This window comes from Saccopteryx leptura, chromosome 2 (assembly GCF_036850995.1).
Source record: "Saccopteryx leptura isolate mSacLep1 chromosome 2, mSacLep1_pri_phased_curated, whole genome shotgun sequence".
NCBI classification, from domain to species: Eukaryota; Metazoa; Chordata; class Mammalia; order Chiroptera; family Emballonuridae; genus Saccopteryx; species Saccopteryx leptura.
Window position 1 is genome coordinate 92,818,447 of NC_089504.1, and position 18,834 is coordinate 92,837,280.

The window sequence follows — 18,834 nt, forward strand, 5'->3', positions numbered from 1 at the left end:
TATTAACTCTGAGTCTCAAAATATATGGATTTCAGTTACAAGTAAATCAATATCTGATAGTGACTTAGATAAAAATGGCTTAAATAATTTAGATTGCCTCATTTTTAAGGTAAAATATTTGAACAAGAAGAGCTCCAAAATATTTGAACATTTTGAGCTCCAAAATTCCATTTTACTTGTTGCAAAATTTTCAAGAATATGTTAAAATACAAGAAGTCACATATGAAAAAAATTCTAATTAGGTGAGATTTAATCTCAGAGGCAGCTATATCAAATCTAGTACACGCACACACACACACCCCGCCCCCCACACACACACTCAGATTATAAGATTAAACAGAACCCACTAGTTATTAGTATGAAATCACTGGAATTAACCTTGTTTTTCACTTATTATATGGCAAATTAAATTAAGCATTTTTCTCATTGGAATTTCAAATAAAAAAAAGCACATCATAGATATTTCACACATATCTAGAGCAGTTTTAAAATTCTCACAAAATACATTTTTCATACATTTTCTTTAAAATGTATTAAAACTCAGATAAAATAAGTTTCTTCCCAACCTTATTTAATCTATTTGGGAGTGTTATGTTTTTATATGGTACAGTGTGTCACTTTCGTGAATTTTCTTGCTGAATTATTGTATTTACTAACTGCTGATTCAGGTCAATTTTAGATACAATTTGTCTTTTACAAGAGATAACAGTAGGTAAAATAAAACATACAGACGTGCCCAAACCACCTTCAACAATAAATTATATACAAGATTTTTGCACTGAATTCTGACAGCAGATTTTTTTTTCTCTTTGCGTATTCTTTATTTCCAAAATCTTTCTTTGTAATGAGTATATCTGGACTAATAGCCTGATGATTTTAAATAAACAGTCCCTTATGGCTTTCATTTTGGTACCATCTCAACAGACTTGGAATCAGTTTTCTATAAATATCTAGAAATTTAAATTACATTCAAGTCTTTTATAACATAAAAAGAAATTTTTCATTCTCCTTACAGGTTTTAATCTTCACCTTTTCATCATTGAATACTTTAGTTTGTTTATTATTTTTTTAAAGAATCAGTACACATCCTTGTTTCTTTTCATCTCTCAAGATTTTTCATCGAAAATTGGACATGTCAATAGTATAATGTGGTTACTCTGTCGGACCCTCCAATCCTCAGATTTTGTGTCATTGCTGCTTGTTCTTGTTATTGATGCTGCTGGTTGCTTGTTTCATGACTTGTTTGAACTATTTCTGTTATGTCTGTATTCTTGGTGATGTGTGGCCAATGAAATCCCTGCATGGTTAGTTTAGTGCTCAGATTATGCCTGGATAGATTTCATTAACTGCCTGGTACCTATCAATCTTCCAGTCCTTGCTACGGTCTCCATCTGTACCTTGGGGCACACCTTTAATGCTCTGGATGGCCTCCATGTCCATTTCTATAAATGAAGAGTCAATTCATGCTTTCCAGAATCTTTCCCAATATCTGCTTCTAATTCCACTTTTTCTCATTTTACTTGAAAAAAAATATTCATGTAATTGAGATGACTTGTTTTCACAAACATCGATGCTACTATGAATACACATGGGTTATCATTTTGGAGAGTTTCTATGTATAATTGATCTGGGGAGATAAGAAAGTAACTTTCTAGGAAAAAATCTGTGTAACAGAGATATGTGTTTTTTAGAAATCTTTTTCTTAATACTGTGATAGGATTAGGTAGATAGCATTAATGATCATTTATCTTTGTAAGAGAAGTCTGGGAACTCAATGAATACTTGTTGACTGATGACTTAAAGGTTCTTACTCTATCAGAGGAGCCAAAGATTGCTGTAGATTATCTTTACTCATAGAACTATACAGTGTCTTTTCCTTTGTGTTCCGTTTACAAATCAGTTTTGAAGGCAAATACATTAAGATATACACACATATTTGGCTACAATTTCTCAGATTTACATGTATGTTAATCAAGTGAAAAACAAAAATATTGCTCCCAAAGTTAGAGAAATTTCTCTGCATCTCGACACTGACTTCACTTCTTTCTGAAATGACAAACAACAATTACCAAACAATAAAAAGTGGTTTTAAAATTCAGTCTTACAAATCCTTCTTCTCCTTTAGATTTTCTGGGAAGAAATCATTTTTTTTTTCCAATCATTTTTGAAAGCTCAATTCATATTCCAATTCTTAAATATTTTCTAGAAAAAGTGAAAGGTTTTAAGCATTTGCCCTTTCTCTTTGGACTCATTTTATTACCTCTTTAATTTTATCACCTTCCATTGAGCTATGTGACTTGAGCTAAATTATTTACTCATAATAAGCTTAAGTTTCTCTTCTGTAAATGAAAAATATAATGGCAGTGCATAACTCAAAACATTGTTGTAAAAAAATTTTAAAAGGTTCTGTTTTATTTACAGTTAGCACCTACTAAGAATGCAATAAATATTGGCCCTGGCTGGTTTTCTCAGTGGATAGAACATCAATCTGGTGTATGGATCTCCTGGGATCAATCCCCAGTCAGGGCACACAAGGGAAGCAACCATGTGTTTCTCTTCCCCTTCCTCTCCCCCTTTTCTCTGGTTTGCAGCCAGTGGCTCAATTGGTTAAAATGTCAGCTTGAGGTGCTGAGTATAGCTCAGTTGATTTGAGCTTTGCCCTCAGATAGAGGTTGCTGGGTGGATCCCAGGCGGGGCATATATAGGAGTCAGTCTATCTCCCCTTCTTTCACTTAAAAAATAATAAAAGAGAATGCAATAAATGTAAGCTAACCTCAGTATTGTTATCACCAAATGTACTTCTTCATTGATATGTTTTCTGTTATCATTAGATACCAAGATGTATTTTCCCCATCTTTACTGAGACATGATTGGCAAAATATATATATTTACTTTATACAATGGGATTTTTAAAACATTTAATTTATTTAATGCCTCCAAATAACTGAGTTGTACAATGTGACTTTAAAAAGATGTACAATGTGATTTAAAATATATGTACTTTGGGAAATAATTATCATATCAAACTAATTTACACACCTGACACTTTATGTAGTTACTTTTTCTATGTGTGTGGTGAGAACACTTAAGACATATTCTCTTAACAAAATTTAAGTACACAAATCAGTATTGACAAGAGTCACTATTATATATATATGTATTAGCTCCTCAGAATTTATCCTACAATGCAAAGTTTATATCCATTGACCAACATCATGTCACCAACTAGGTTCTGGTCACCACAGAGTTGTTTTATTGAAAAAGAGGGGTCTCTTTAGACTTCCTTGGCTTTAAAATTTAACAGTAATGTTTTTTGTCACAAACTCTCTGAACCTTATTTTTCTTAAGACTTTAATCTATAAATATCATTTACTTTTAAATTTAGCTATTCTGAATAAAGAGAACATTTTTTTCTTCTTTAAAAAAAATTGGATTGTCTTAAGTTAAACAGACTAAATTTCCTTAAATATTTAACCTCATTCATATCATTGGGCAAATCTCCTTAAATATTTTAAACTTCAGTCATAGACTTGAAAATATTTTATTTTTGATTTTTTGAGTAATTTAAATGCCTTACAGAGAATATAACCTAAAAAACAAGCAAAACTTGAGCAGTTAATCAAACCTTATAAAGTTAATGAATTAAACATATAGTGAATAAATTTATTTTAAACAGTAAAATAATTTATACATTTAATCAAGTGTTATCTTTTCTAACTTCACATCACAAATTTAATATCAAAGACATATTTCAAATTGAAGTTTCAGGATACACGTACAAAATGGACACCAATTAAAAACATATTGTGTCAAAAGTGTGCATGAGCCTGGCCTGTGGTGGCGCAGTGGATAAAGCGTCAAACTAGAACACTGAGGATGCCGGTTCGAGACCCTGGGCTTGCCGGGTCAAGGCACATATGGGAATTGATGCTTCCTGCTCCTTCCCCCTTCTGTCTGTCTCTCTCTCCTCTCTAAAATGAATAAATAAAACTTTAAAAAAAGTGTGCATGATATGAATAGGAGAAATTAAAAGAAGTTAATTCAGATGGAAAGTTTGAAAAACATTATTATAAAGTCTTTGTAAGAGTTAAAATAAATATAATATATAATTGCTTAAATTTAAATTTTGTCATTTTCTTACAACTCAAGGGTCAAATCCAACATCCTTATTTGTTTATTTATCATTAATGGATATTTTGTAATAATGACATATTTGAATACTCTAACTGCAACCTTATGCCTGCAAATCTGAAAATACTTTCTGGTCCTTTATAGCAAACATTTGCTGACTCTACTCAATTTATATTCATATTAGACATTCCTGAAATATTAACCCAGTGCTTCTAGTTGTCCTAATATGTCAGTGCTTCTGTCACAGCCGCTGTCTATGGAATCAATCTCATTTCCCTGGACTCTATTCCCTGAAATACCTAATCAAGAAAGGGCAATTGTCTACCTTACATATATATTTTTTTAAGTAGTAGAACTGCTGCCCTTTTTCCTTTCAGATTTTAGCTGCCTGAACTAATTTACACCCAAAGCTTAATTAGTTCCTTGTCTGGCTCTACTGGATGTTGTCGTAGCAACACTTGGAAAATGGCCACTTTTAATTGCCTTTGAAAAAGGCTTATTCAGGAAGGCATGAAACATTTTATATGGAAATATATAGAAATCTTGAAGAGAATAAAAGAGTCCTGACTTCTTGGAGCTCACTAGCTGAATGAATATATTGAAGAATTTGGAAATAACTCTTTTCTATCATTTAAGAGTACTGAGTCAAAGTGAGCAAGATACTGTCCCTAGCTCTAAAATGTTTATGTGTTTGTACAGGAGATTAATATTTTCCCAGGTACTTGTGACATAATGGGCTATCCTAAGTGCTAGGAGAAATGTATTTTGCATGATGGGGTTCATTGAGACAGGAAGATTGGAGTAGGTTCATTAAGAAAGTGACATTAAGCTAGACCTTAAAATATAAGCAAGTCATTTTTGAAGTGAAAATGCAAAAGAAGAATTTTCCAGACAAGAGAACAAGTAAGTCAAATATCCATATTAGAGATGAATGTTTTTGGTTATACTAACTTCTGAATACAATGTGGTTACAAAAGGTTATCATTAACTATATCCTAGTCAGTAACAAATTTTTTTGGTCTGTCTTGTATTCACACTTTACCTTTACATTTAAATGCTAGTTATTCATTTGCAAAATAAAATTTTGGTTTGAAGTACCCACTAAAGTATTTGAGAATAAACAAGATCAGTGTCACGGACATTCATTTGAGTTTAAAACTAGAAAAGAAACCCATCTTGTATTTTCTTAAGCCATATTTCATAAACAAAGAACTATTTTTTTCCCTAGGGGGTACTGACCTCACATTAAATACATGTGTTGCACAACAATTCCACATAGACAGAAAGTGCCTCTTGTTCAGGAAGCCGACTGAACTGAAGGAGCCACAATACCATCTAGTGTCAGCTACATATATTCTCTACTAACATTGAAAAGAATAGTAGATGAAAAAAATACAAAAAAAAAAATAATGGTAAACAAAACCTGTTCCATCTTTCTTAAATAATCAAAAAATAAATGTGTAGTTTTGCACTAAGTGCTCTCTGATCTTCTCTTTTATTTTCTTTCTTTCTTTTTTTATTGAACCAAACTTGTCAAGAAAAAAATACCAGTCTCCTCAGTAAGTAATAGTCTACCATTTTGCTGTTAAGACTGATCTCCTCAATAATAGCCTATAAGATTATTAAGTAATATTTTTTACAGCGTGATCTGTTGGATTAAGACCATGCTGGCCCATAGTAATGGGCCCTGAGCACCAGAGTCCTATCCTATTAATTCATTTCTCCTGAAAATTGCTCTAGTGGTTGCTTCCATTGATTGGGAACACAATAAATATTTTGAACTGACTAATAATAATACTGCACACTTCATTTTTTAACATATGCAATTTTTCACGATCACATTTTGAAATCTCTTATTTCAGAAGGAAGTGTATATAATTTAGATTAACTGTGTTTGCCCACAAAGTCTCCCTCAAAAAAGAAAAAGAAAAAAAAAGGAAAAAATGAAAAAGCTCGTATCTAGCATCTAGCTTGTAATATAACCTGCTATATTAAAATGATATTAATATGATTTCATATTTTTCTGTATCATATTTTACCAGAGCTCAATGCACATGTTTTCTGACATTTTGACAGCTTTAAATTACTATTGACACATAATAAACTTATTACATTGAGTTATTTGTTTTTTTCTTCTTTTTACAAGTGAGAAAAGGGGAAACAGAGAGACAGATTCCCACATGAGCCTTGACTGGGAACCACCTGGCAACCTCCAACTGGGGCCAATGCTCTTCCTATTTGGGGCCATGTTTGCAACAGAACTATTTATAGCACCTGAGGCAGAGGTTCCATGGAGCCACCTTCAGCACCCAGGGCCAATGTGCACAAATCAATTGAGCCATGGCTGCAGGAAAAGAAGAGAGAGAGAGAAAAAGAGAGAGAAAGAAGAGGGGGAAGGGTGGGGAAACAGATGGCTGCTTCTCCTGTATGCCCTGACCAGCAATCGAACTCAGGACATCTACATGCTGGCAGACATTCTGCCACTGAGCCAACTGGCCCAGGCCAGTTAAAGTGTACAATTTGGGGTCCTGGCTGGTTGGCTCAGCGGTAGAGCATCGGCCTAGCGTGCAGAGGACCCGGGTTCGATTCCCGGCCAGGGCACACAGGAGAAGCGCCCATTTGCTTCTCCACCCCTCCGCCGCGCTTTCCTCTCTGTCTCTCTCTTCCCCTCCCGCAGCCAAGGCTCCATTGGAGCAAAGATGGCCCGGGCACTGGGGATGGCTCTGTGGCCTCTGCCCCAGGCGCTAGAGTGGCTCTGGTCGCAACATGGCGACGCCCAGGATGGGCAAAGCATCGCCCCCTGGTGGGCAGAGCATCGCCCCTGGTGGGCGTGCCGGGTGGATCCCGGTCGGGCGCATGCGGGAGTCTGTCTGACTGTCTCTCCCTGTTTCCAGCTTCAGAAAAATGGAGAAAAAAAAAAAAATTAAAAAAAAAAAAAAAAAAGTGTACAATTTGATCTTTTATAACATACATACACTTACATGAATCCATCATCACAACCAATTCATATATGAACTTCCACTAACAATAATTCCCCTACTTGAATTTTATGCTCCATTCATACTTATCTTCTTAAAGTTTCTTGAACATGGTATTTTAATATACCACCAAACTTTAATCCATGATACGTACATCTTCCTCTAAATGTCCCTTGTTTTCCTACTTATTGGTGATCAACACATCTTGAAAAGAGTATCTCATTCTTTCTTTAGCAAAGAACCTTCCTGTAAAGTCTGAATGAGTATGTCTTTCTTTCCCAGGTGTATACTTTCATAATAACCCTTAATACGGTACCTTGTATGATAATTATATTTTCCCCCACTGCTTCATTTGATAGCACTAGCTAGTTCATATTTTTGTGTACACCCTCAGTGGGTAGCACAGTATTTGGCACACAGAAGGTTCTCAACAAGTTTGTTAAACAAATTATCGATTTCCCTTTTGATCATTTGTGATCAAAAGTATAATAATTTCCCCTTTTCTTTAAAAATAATAGACATTGGGTAAAGTAAAAACTTTGAAGTGGAAAGTACTTGCTGAATTCAGTGTGACAAAAGGCAATTCAATGCACTGAGCACACAGTAAATGGTCAACCCCTTAGAATTTCATTGTACAAGTAAAAACTCATGATGCAGTAATGGTAATCAATCCCTGTAGATGTTCTCATTCATCCTAAAATGATAAAATGTATTCTGTCTGCATAGAAAATAAATGTTGCTTTTGCTTCCTGAATTTTTTTATTGTGATAGACAAAAAAACTTGATGTTTTGGTGTATTTTTTTAGTTCTAATAATACATTTTAGCTTGATGGTTAATGGTTGAGCATAATTTAAAATTTAGCTTAATATATATAAACTTTGTAAGATAGTTTATATGATATACTAAATCATTAATGTGATACTATCAAAGTACTTAAAATATAATTTAAGAAATATGTCACTTAATCTATAAGCAAGAGAATAAAGAAAAAAAGTTAAAGTTAAAATAATCATAAATCCTAAGATGTTTTTCTTTCTTTTTATTTTTAGTGTTCAATATTACAGGTCCTTGTCATCATAAAATGATTGATGAAGAAATGAACTACAAATCCAGGGCTGATGAAAGTCATGTGAAAAAATACAGAGTAAAAATTCACATTCCAAAGCTATCTCTTCCATTTCAATTACTGTCCTAAAGCCACCCAGCAGCACTCACTAGAATGACCTGTGAAAGCATAAAACAAGGGTGCAAGTCTTGATTCCGTTGTTTGCTTAGTGGTGTGACTGTAGGCAGATCATTAAGCTCTGACTCTCTTATAAGGGGCGAAAACAGCAAGGCCTATTTAGCAAAATATTTAATGAAATATAGGTGTCCATTAGGTGAGTTTAGGCTATTCTATGGCTAATAAGCAATTTGAAAATATGAGTGGCTTCAAACTACTTGTATTTCCCACTCATGCTTCAGGTGCTTCATGGTTGAGCGGCTGAACACCCTGCTGCACACCACCTTCTCCCCGGGCCCCAGGTGCACATAAGATCCACCATCTGGAATGTTGTGCATCTGCCAAGGCAGGAAATGAAAGTGTAGCAAATTGTATACTAACTTTGAAAGCTTCAACTCAGAAGTAACACATGCCACTTCTGCTCATGTTTCCTTGATCATATTTCAAGAGGAAGTATAAACCTACCATATGCTCCAGGGGTTATCCAGAAATATTTATTGTATATCAAGATTTTATATTAAAATTTAATATTAAAATACATACCATAACATGTTTGATAAACTCAATGGATAAATAATAATAAATAGCTTATTGAACTGAGAATTTACTCTGTTCAGGGTACACTGCTAAGGGCTTTGCTGCCATCACCTCGTTTCATTCTTACATGGGCCTGTGAGATGACATCCTGAGCTACCAGACACACTGTATGCCTCTCCAATCCCTAGTCCCCCGGGATTTTTATCTCTAAGGAGCTGAGGTTTCATTTGGGATAACAGTGTATAAAGCTCACATTATTCTTATAGCTGCCAGGAACCAGGTGAAAAACTTCTGGCCAAACTATGGAATTCCCTGAACACGACATTGCTTCTTGAAAGAATACTATATAAACAAAGCAGAATTCCCTCCTTTCCACAGAAAGCAGAAATGATATCAAGTGATACAAACAGTGATTTGGGGACGGTGAGGTAGAAGCATGGGGTTGGAAAGATAACTAGGAAAATATCAGCCGTGACTTCATTGAAGGTGCAGACCTGATGCTGGCAGCCACTCGCTGCTGGCCTTCCTGTTAGGTGAGCTAAATAAGCTGGCTGTTTTTTGAGCTGATTTCTAAAAATTTTCTCTTTTTTTTACTGAATCAGTCTCAGTCAATGCAATTTTTATCCCTATGGATTAATAACAAAACAAAATGAGTCATGAAGAAGTTGTATACAGTGGCCAAAATAACAAGACCAATTAGTGCCAAAGCTGAGACATAGATCTATAAGGACCTGACTCTAAAATGGGATATTAACAATGGGATAGAATCCAATTGATTCTAAACAGCTATGAGTGAAACCCTAGATACTTTGCTTTTCAAACACATATGAATAAGTTATTGATAAAATTTAAGTATTATTAAGGAACTGAAAAATTTTCAATGTCTATAAAATAGAGTTGGCATAAAATGCTTGAGTTCAGTGTATTCAGTTCTTGATGTAACTTGGACAATAGGATTTAACTGTTTAAATATATTTTTCAATGAAAGATTAGCAACATAAGTGAATGTAGAATAACCAGTATATTTTCTCTGTTCCCTCACATGTGAATTGTAATCGATTAGGTAATATGCATTACTTTCTATTTTGTAAAATCTATGATTTTATTGTGGTGATGAAAGCTGTCAAGTGTTAGAAACCTAACCATTCTTTGCACACTGTTCCTGGTAGAACAAATAGTAATTCTCTGTTTAATACCGACCTTCTCCAGAGTTGCATTCTTTCTGAAGACATGGTATAGTGCAAGAGGTTGAGGCCAGGGAGGTTCACAATGGATTCGTTCAGACCAAAGAATATTGGTGGAACCTGAGCGCATGTGTCATTCCCCTTTATTGAAGTCTGGTGGTGGGGTGAGTGCACAGGCAAGGGAGAGAGCTGATATGGGAAAAGTAGCAGTCTTCTATGGGCCACCTAGACAAAAGTGGCTTTCTGCCAACAGCCATATCTTTGGTTAGGTAATGTGCTTTAATAAGGCAGTACACGATTTGCTGTATAATGGTTACATAAAGCATAATGGTTAGTTACATAGTAGCCAGAAAACAAGTGCGCAAGCCTAACTGCTGCCATTTCCCCCTCCTCCCTTGCAACCCTTACATGGCCATGCTTGCTTTGATCATTCAATACTTCTAGAATTTAATGGAGGATTTGCTCAAAATATATTAATTAAGGTGACCAACATTTTTACAATGAAAAGGAAGACAAAGATAAATTGAAGAAAACAATATTGTAAATAAAAGAAATATTTTATTCATTGCAACAGTAACACACTATAAAATAATAACTACATAATAAAAACATTTGTAATTGTGAAGTCGGTGGGCAATGGGGGAAGGTCACGGGAGGAACCAGACCCAGAAACTTTGGCTGGAACCGCCCATACCCATGCTCGCCAAAAGAAACTTCCCAGGAGTCCTTTGGAAAAGAGCGACCGTCTGTCAGCCAATGAAATTTTGCCACATCATATTAGCTCAACTGCCCTAAAGACCCTTTAAATTTCCCCCACATGGTTTCTTCCATGCGACTTCTCTGTCCCCCTTTCATGGGCCAGAGAACCTCGTCTGGTGGGATGCACTGTACTAAATAAAGCTTTTGCTTATCCACACTTCGTGGCTATGTCCTTCCTTTTTCCTCAGGGGGGAAAAATACCTTATTATGCTTACATGCTTATTAATTTTTAACAATAATTGTAAGAAAAAAGTACTCATTTAAATACAAATACGTCACATCACACAATGGATCGACTGCATCAATCGAATATGGACATGTACAGATTAGTCTTCCAATATCAAAAAGGAGAATGTGTAGGAGGACACTTTTCTTTTCAAGGGAGGATGGAACTTACAAAAGAAGGACTGTCCTTCCTAAAGGAGGACGATTGGTCACCTTAATTAATGAATGAGTAGAATGTTCAATTTGCCTAAAAACATGGACAGAATAAGAAGGAAAAAAAAGCACTGTGTTGAATTAATCACGGCTGTTTGTATTGATTTTTTTTTTAATTTGGAACCATGGTGAGTGTCACAAATAGTCAAATTTAGACTTAACTAAGTGAAATTTCCTTACCATTTAGAACTGTTTTTTTTAATGACTGATGTGAGTTCTGAATTACAGAATATAATAGAAATAATAGTAAATATTAATCTTCCAAAAGATATATCTGGATTGAGTGAATGTCCCAGTAGAGCCCAAGCTCTACGTCGAGCAGGCATCCCTGATTTGACTCCCCAATGCAGTGAGACACTCCTGCTTATCATCAGGGCTGGGAGCCTCCTCTTTGAGACTACTCTTGAGGTGGCTATGAGGATGCTACTAATCAGTGCTGATACCAACTGCAGGAGGAAAATACAACCGACACACAAATTAGTTTCAAGAATCACACAGGCAATTTATTACTCACAAATTCTTTTGGTGTGCCTGGACACAGCTTAAGGGGGCCCTGTTGGCGTACTTCTCTCAAATGTCTTTGGTCAGAGCTCAGAACTGCATGGAGACAGTCCACGTTCACGTTCACGTTGAAGTCTGAGCGACTACCTCAGCCAGGGCACCTCAGCTTTAGTACCTTTTCTGGCCAACGCCTTCTAACAGGTGTCAATCTGCAGGATTATCATTTCAAATCACTTTTTGGGAGTTCCTCACAGGGAACTTTTTATGTTAATCTACTGAAATGTTATATTAAACCACTTTTAAGATATCCCTAGGAAAGCTTCTTGTTTATGTTAATTTACAGAGTTACGACATCAAGCCACTTCTATCTATGTATAACTTCACACACACAGTAACTGGACCCTGCACGAAAGTTAAAGTCTGTTTATCACATCTGCACACACTATATTAATTCCCATCCAGATGACATAACTTTATTTAATTTCCTTAATTAATTTTAATATTATATCTTAATTTCTTTTATATATCTTCCATATTTTTATATTTCTATATATTTAATTACTATAATATTATATTACTACAACAGTGAGAGTAGTCTGTATCAATAATTCTTGATAATATTTATAAGTATTTATTGATAATAAATAGAATCTAAAATCAGAGTGGTTTTAAAAATTATAACATGCTCATATAGTAGTCCTGTGTGTATTCTCTTTAGTAGGGTGACCTTCCTCACCGAAGTAATATGTGGGGGCGGTCCAGCTTCTTTCATCTCTGGCTGTACCACCCCTCTGTAACCAGTTGGTAGAGGAGAAAAAGCATGAGGAAAATTCCATCAGAGTGCTTTATGATCTCTGCAGGAAAGGGGTTTATACCACCAGCACTCAAAGTTACTGATGAGAACTATAGCCATACCTTACAACAAAGTGACTAGGAAATTTAGATTAACTATTGCTCCTAAGAACAGGATAAAGGATTTCAGTAGAGAGTCGGTCAGATTACAATTCTATAATCTGTAATTCTACATGAAATAATATAGACAGTACTTCAATAGAAAGATAAGCAGCTACCCTTCAACATTTACTCTGGTCTTGCAACTGCCCTCAACCCATATCCAAGCATCAAGCATTGGCTGTTTTTCCTTGATGACATTAAGGTGTGTTAAAATAAACTAAGCTCATCCTGAGAATTTCAGTATGGGAGCTGTCAGTGATATTCTAATGCTGCTGTGTCATATTCTTATTTCCTTAGATAGCTCATCAGTGGAAGATTCTGTGATGCTAATTAAGCCTCAACCTCTGTATTAATTCACATTATTTCTCTTAGAAGTTCTATTCATTACAGACATCGAATAAGCATAGAAACAGAACTGGAAAGACATTCAAATTGACTGTAGATGCAGTGACTTCTATATTCCCTTTTTTATCTTCAAATGCCAAAGGAAACTTTCAGTACTGGGCACTGGTCATTGTTGGTTTTTATAATCATCTTACATTTGTTCAAAAGTCAATTAAAATAATTGCTTTATTAAAAAATTGAAGGTCATCTGTAAATTGACTTATTATGTGTTTGTGTGTGTGTTCTCCTCTAAACAAGCATCTGCAACATATTTTAGAATATTTTCTTATATATAAAGAGAAACAAAAAGCCAACAAGTAATAAAGACAAAGGGGAAAAAGCATCATGAAATTACACTCTGTTATTTTTATTTGCTTCTAAAATTTACACTGGTTAATCCAATGTTTATTTTGTACGTTTTCACATATAGGTTATTATCCATGCTTTTTTACTTAAACCAATTAAACTATAGTTCTTAAAGTTCAGAAATCATGTATTTCTGTTTCAAAATTATGTTCCCTATAACCTATGTGCTGAGCATATTTTAGACACTCAATGACTTATTTTAAATGTTAAATATGTGTAAAATTTGATTTCAAATATTTGGTTTATTTGTCCTGACACATATCCATATCTATGTTCACACACAGACACACACATCTTCACACACCTGTACCTCACAAGTTATTTTCTGTGTAACTAAAAAAGAAAAGAGCCCAGCTTTCAAGTATTTAACTATTATTTGCAGACTGATAAATTTGAAGTGTCTTTCACAATACTCATGCCATTATTGGCAATCTTTATTAAGAGTAAGATATATTATGCACATGTGACAACTATTTTTATCTTGAAATATTATTAATAAACTTTAAAAAGAAGAAAAAATATTCACAAGTCTAAGAAAATACTATAAATGAGACTACATTTAGCAAATACATTTTTGCTTAACACAAAAGCCTGTATCATTATTTTATAACTTATAAAATACATGACTATTTTCTATAAAAACTAACATAAAAATGTAAGTACACCTTGATTACTTATGTATTTGAACCCTGTGGGTCAAATAAGTTTGTAAATATGATATATATATTTGTTCGCTTATAGTTTGCATTGGGTGTGGGAGACAAGCTGTAAGCAAAAAAAGTCATTCTAGCCTAAGGCTTAGTTTTTTTTTGCTTTTGTTTTTGTTTTGTTTTTTTAATATTTTATTTATTGACTTTTAGAGAGAGAGAGAAGGGGGAGGAGCAGGAAGCATCAACTACCATATGTGCCTTGACCAGGCAAGCCCAAGGTTTCGAACCGGCAACCTCAGTGTTCCAGGTCGACGCTTTATCCCACTGTGCCACCACAGGTCAGGCCTAAGGCTTAGTTTTAAGACTAAGCCTTTCCAGCTTTTTTAATACTAAGATCTTTTAAAAACTAAGCTTTTCCCCACACCTTTGATTGTTGCATGATGTGGGGTGATGCACTCTCATAAGGAACCCCGTTATGCCTCAGATAAGTGACTTTGTATCAGACACTTCCTTGTTTGTATATTGGATTAAAGGTTTTGATTTCTACACTATAAAGTGAGTCAGAGAAGCCCATGCTGAAGGAGAGCAGAGAAAGGCCACATGGAGGAGAGGAGAAGCAGCCACAGCTACTGGCTTTACAAACCCCTATAAATAAATAACTATATGACTCTAGGAGCATTTACATTATAATTGTGTGTTTTATTCAAAATGCTTTCCATATTTTACATATAACCTAATATTTTATTATGCACATTTTCTAATACATACGCACACACCATAGACATCCTTCTTCTCAGTTCATTTTCATTGCCTTAATTATCACTGTAAAGCCAGTAGCTGCAGCCACCATCACAGCTGCCTGGCCCATGCAGGTTCACATTTGATTCAAACAGACAGTAATTAAACAACGGAGCCAAGGACTGCTGGGCCATTAGCTTTAATCCTAGCTTGTACCCGGCGGGCAAGAAATACACACAGTGGGAAAACACTTCCCTTTCCATTCAGGGTTCCCAAAGCCACTGACTCATCCTAGTTTCCTAGAATCAAAGGTTCCTACCTCACCAGCCTTATTCACCTCTTTCCCCATCTCATTCTCTCTGCACAAACTCTGCACAAACTGCCTTCTCCTTCAGCACTCTACCATCCTGGCTGCTTGTCCTGGCCTCATCCATGTGGCCTTTCTCTGCTCTCCTCCAGCATGGGCTCCTCTGCCCCAGTTTATAGTGTAGAAATCAAAACTTTTAATTTAATATACAAACAAGGAAGTCTCAGATACAAAGTCACTTATCTGAGGCATAATGGGATTCCTCATGAGAGTGCACCACCCCACATCATGCAACAGTCAAGGGTGTGGGGAAAAGCTTACTCTTAAAACTAAGCCTTAGGCTATAATGACCCTCCTTCTTACAGCCTGTCCCCCACACGCAATGCAAACTATAAGCGAGTAAACATATATATCATATTTACAAACTTATTCAACCAACATTATCACCATCACCCTTGCCGCCACCACCTCCACCTACCCTCAAAATTAAGATTATAGAAAAGATAAATTTGAATGTGATTTACCAAGTATAACCAATCATATGACAAAACATGCTATATTTTGTATAGTTTGAACTAATTTTCAACAGGATTAGGACAATGGTCTTTGTAACTTTTGCTCCTAGAGGAAGTAGTTGTCTCATAAAATGTTTAAGATCGGGAATATTTGTGAGATTGTGCCAAATACCTTTAACAGCTGAGAGTACATTTTTTTAATTATCCAAGTATTCCAGTTCAAAGATTTTTCTTTAAAGCCTTTTGTAACAATAAGACTGAGTCATGTAGAAACTTATAGCCAATCAAATGCTTATTACTACTCATTCATTATCTTTAAATTATTTTAAAAGTTGACTTACTGTCATCATTACTCCCTATTTTTGAGAACTAGATAAAACAAGAGTTTTCTTTGAAAATTTTATTATTGGCTTTTATGTTGATGCTTATATTTTAAAAAGTCAATGACAAAATACTACAAAACACTTTTCATTGTTTCATGCATTTTGATATGTTATGGGTCAAACTACTGTCTCAAAACAAAACTTCAAAGATGTCATAGGGAATATAAGCAGTGCCATAGGCAAAATCCTGATGTCCATCCCCCCCAAGATTCTAATCTCCTGGTTCTTCAATCACACATTAAGGTAGGTATTGCTGGGAAGGGAATTTGAAGATTAGATTAAGAATACTAATCAGTTGACCTTTAAATAAGATTATCTTGGATTTTCTGATCTATTGATGTAATCACATGAGAAAGGCTAGAGACAGAGACAAAGCAGAAAAACAAGGCAGAAGAGATGGGATAGAAGGAATAGAGAGATTTGACGTATGAGAAGGACTCTCTGCCTTTATTGGCTTTGAAGGGGAGCATGGTTCAGGAAATGTCTGCAGGACCTAGAAACTGAGGACCCTCAGCAAGGAAAGTGAGACTTCAGTCTATAACCTGGAATTGAATTCTGTCAACAGGGTGAATGAGCTTGGAAGCAAACTCTCTCTCCCTCAGAATCTCCAAATACACATACACATACTCTCTCTCTCTCTCTCTCTCTCTCTCTCTCTCTCTCCTGCTGGTTATCTTGATTTTTGCCTTGTAAGATTCATACTAGAGAATCAATGAACCCCTCTGTGTTCTGGTCCAAAGAAACTGTGTGATAACAAATATGTTTTTTTTCAAAACCCACTAAGGTAATTGGTTATAATAGCAATAAAAATCTAAATTGCATGTGTGTATCTTTTGCACTGTATCCCTAACACTTAGACAAGTACCAGCACATAGATTATTGTGCATAAATATTGGAGAAATAAAGTTCTTTAATTGAAGAAATTACCAGTGCATTAGAGCCCAAAGTTAGGCCAAGTTATTTTAAAGATAACCAGACTGTTAATATATATCTGCTTGTATATAATAATCAAACCATCTTTATACAACTTTTCTAAAGTAAAGATGTGGTTACTTTTATTTTAGATTCAAGTAATACATAGTCCAGGAAAAGACAAAACTTAAAAAGATCATATTTTATTAATAACAAGATGGATATTTTAAAGAAACTCAAGTTATTCTTCAAGCATTTGGAAGAATATGTGGCATTACTCAGGCATGGTAATAGAAACAATCTCTCAGTGAGAGTTCACATTCCTCTGAAAAAAAAGAAATACACTCATAAGGCAAATTATTTTAAAAGATGAATATACCGGCTGCTCAGCAGTAGAGCATCAGCCCAGCGTGTGGAAGTCCCAGGTTTGATCCTGGGTCAGGGCACACAGGAGAAACACCCATCTGCTTCTCCACTCTTCTTCCTCTCCTTCCTCTCTGTCTCTTTCTTCCCCTCCTGCAGCCAAGGCTGCACTGGAGCAAAGTTGGCCCAGGCTCTGAGCATGGCTCTATGGCCTCCACCTCAGGCTCGAGAATGGCTCCCACTGCAGCAGAGCAATGCCCCAGATAGACAGAGCATCACCCCCTAGTGGGCATGCTGGGTGGATCCCAGTCAGACACATGTGGGAGTCTGTCTGACTGCTTCCCCGCTTCTAACTTTGGGAAAATAAAGTAAAAAATTAAAATATTAAATAAAAGATAAATATAATCATTCAAAAAATCAGAAATGCTATAAAAGAACTTAATTTCTGTCTTTATAATTAATGTAGATTAAAGCCAGAATTATAATCATTATTTTCCAATTAAACATTTTGAGTATAACAGAATCTGCTAACCTCCCAAGAACCAAGGTACCCATACACAGAGTGAGCTGTGCTGGGTAAAGAATATGTAAAACACACATAAACACATGCATTCCCTGCCTCCAAAAGCCAACTGATTCCATTAAGCTCCTGGGTGAAGAGCTAAAGCTAATCATTGTTATAGGGGTTAGTTGTCTGACATCCCAGAGCTGATAAATGGTAATTTATCTACCTGTGGTTGGGTTAAACCGCTATACATATTTAAGGCTATCTAGTGACCAAATAGTCTTTGGAAAGAAAACACTGGTATGAAGAACAGACACAGCCTGACCAGGTGGTGGCGCAGTAGATGGCTTGTCAGACTTGGATGCAGAGAACCCAGGTTCAAAACGTCAAGGTCGCTGGCTTGAGTGTAAGATCATAGACATGATCCCAGGATCACTGTCTTGAGCCTAAAAGGTCACTGGCTTGAAGCCAAAGGTCAGTGGCTTGAGTGAAAGGTTACTCGCTCTGCTAATCCCCCCCACACTCCAGTCAAGGCACATATGAGAAAGCAATGAACAACTAAGATGCCACAACAAAGAATTGATGCTTCTCATCTCTTTCCCTTCCTGTCCCTCTCTGTCCCTCTCTCTGTCTCTCTCTTTGTCACAAAAAAAGAAAGAAGGAAGGAAGGAAGGAAGAAAAGAAGGAAGGAAGGAAGGAAGGAAGGAAGGAAGGAAGGAAGGAAGGAAGGAAGGAAGGAAGGAAGGAAGGAAGGAAGGAAGGAAAGAACACTACCTTCCTTTTTCTAACATAGTTAAAGTCTAGAAAGTGACTTGTTCCATTCACCTATGAACTTAATATCACCTTAAAAAAAAGTCATATCTTAGAAAAGGAAGCTGAGCTGGTTCTCAGCCACACAATGGTGTGGAGATAGGACACAGGGTGTTGTTGGCATGGGTGCACTAAGTAGACACCTAAATACATGACAGTATCTCTGCAGGGTGCTTGGAAGTATATCACTGTCTAA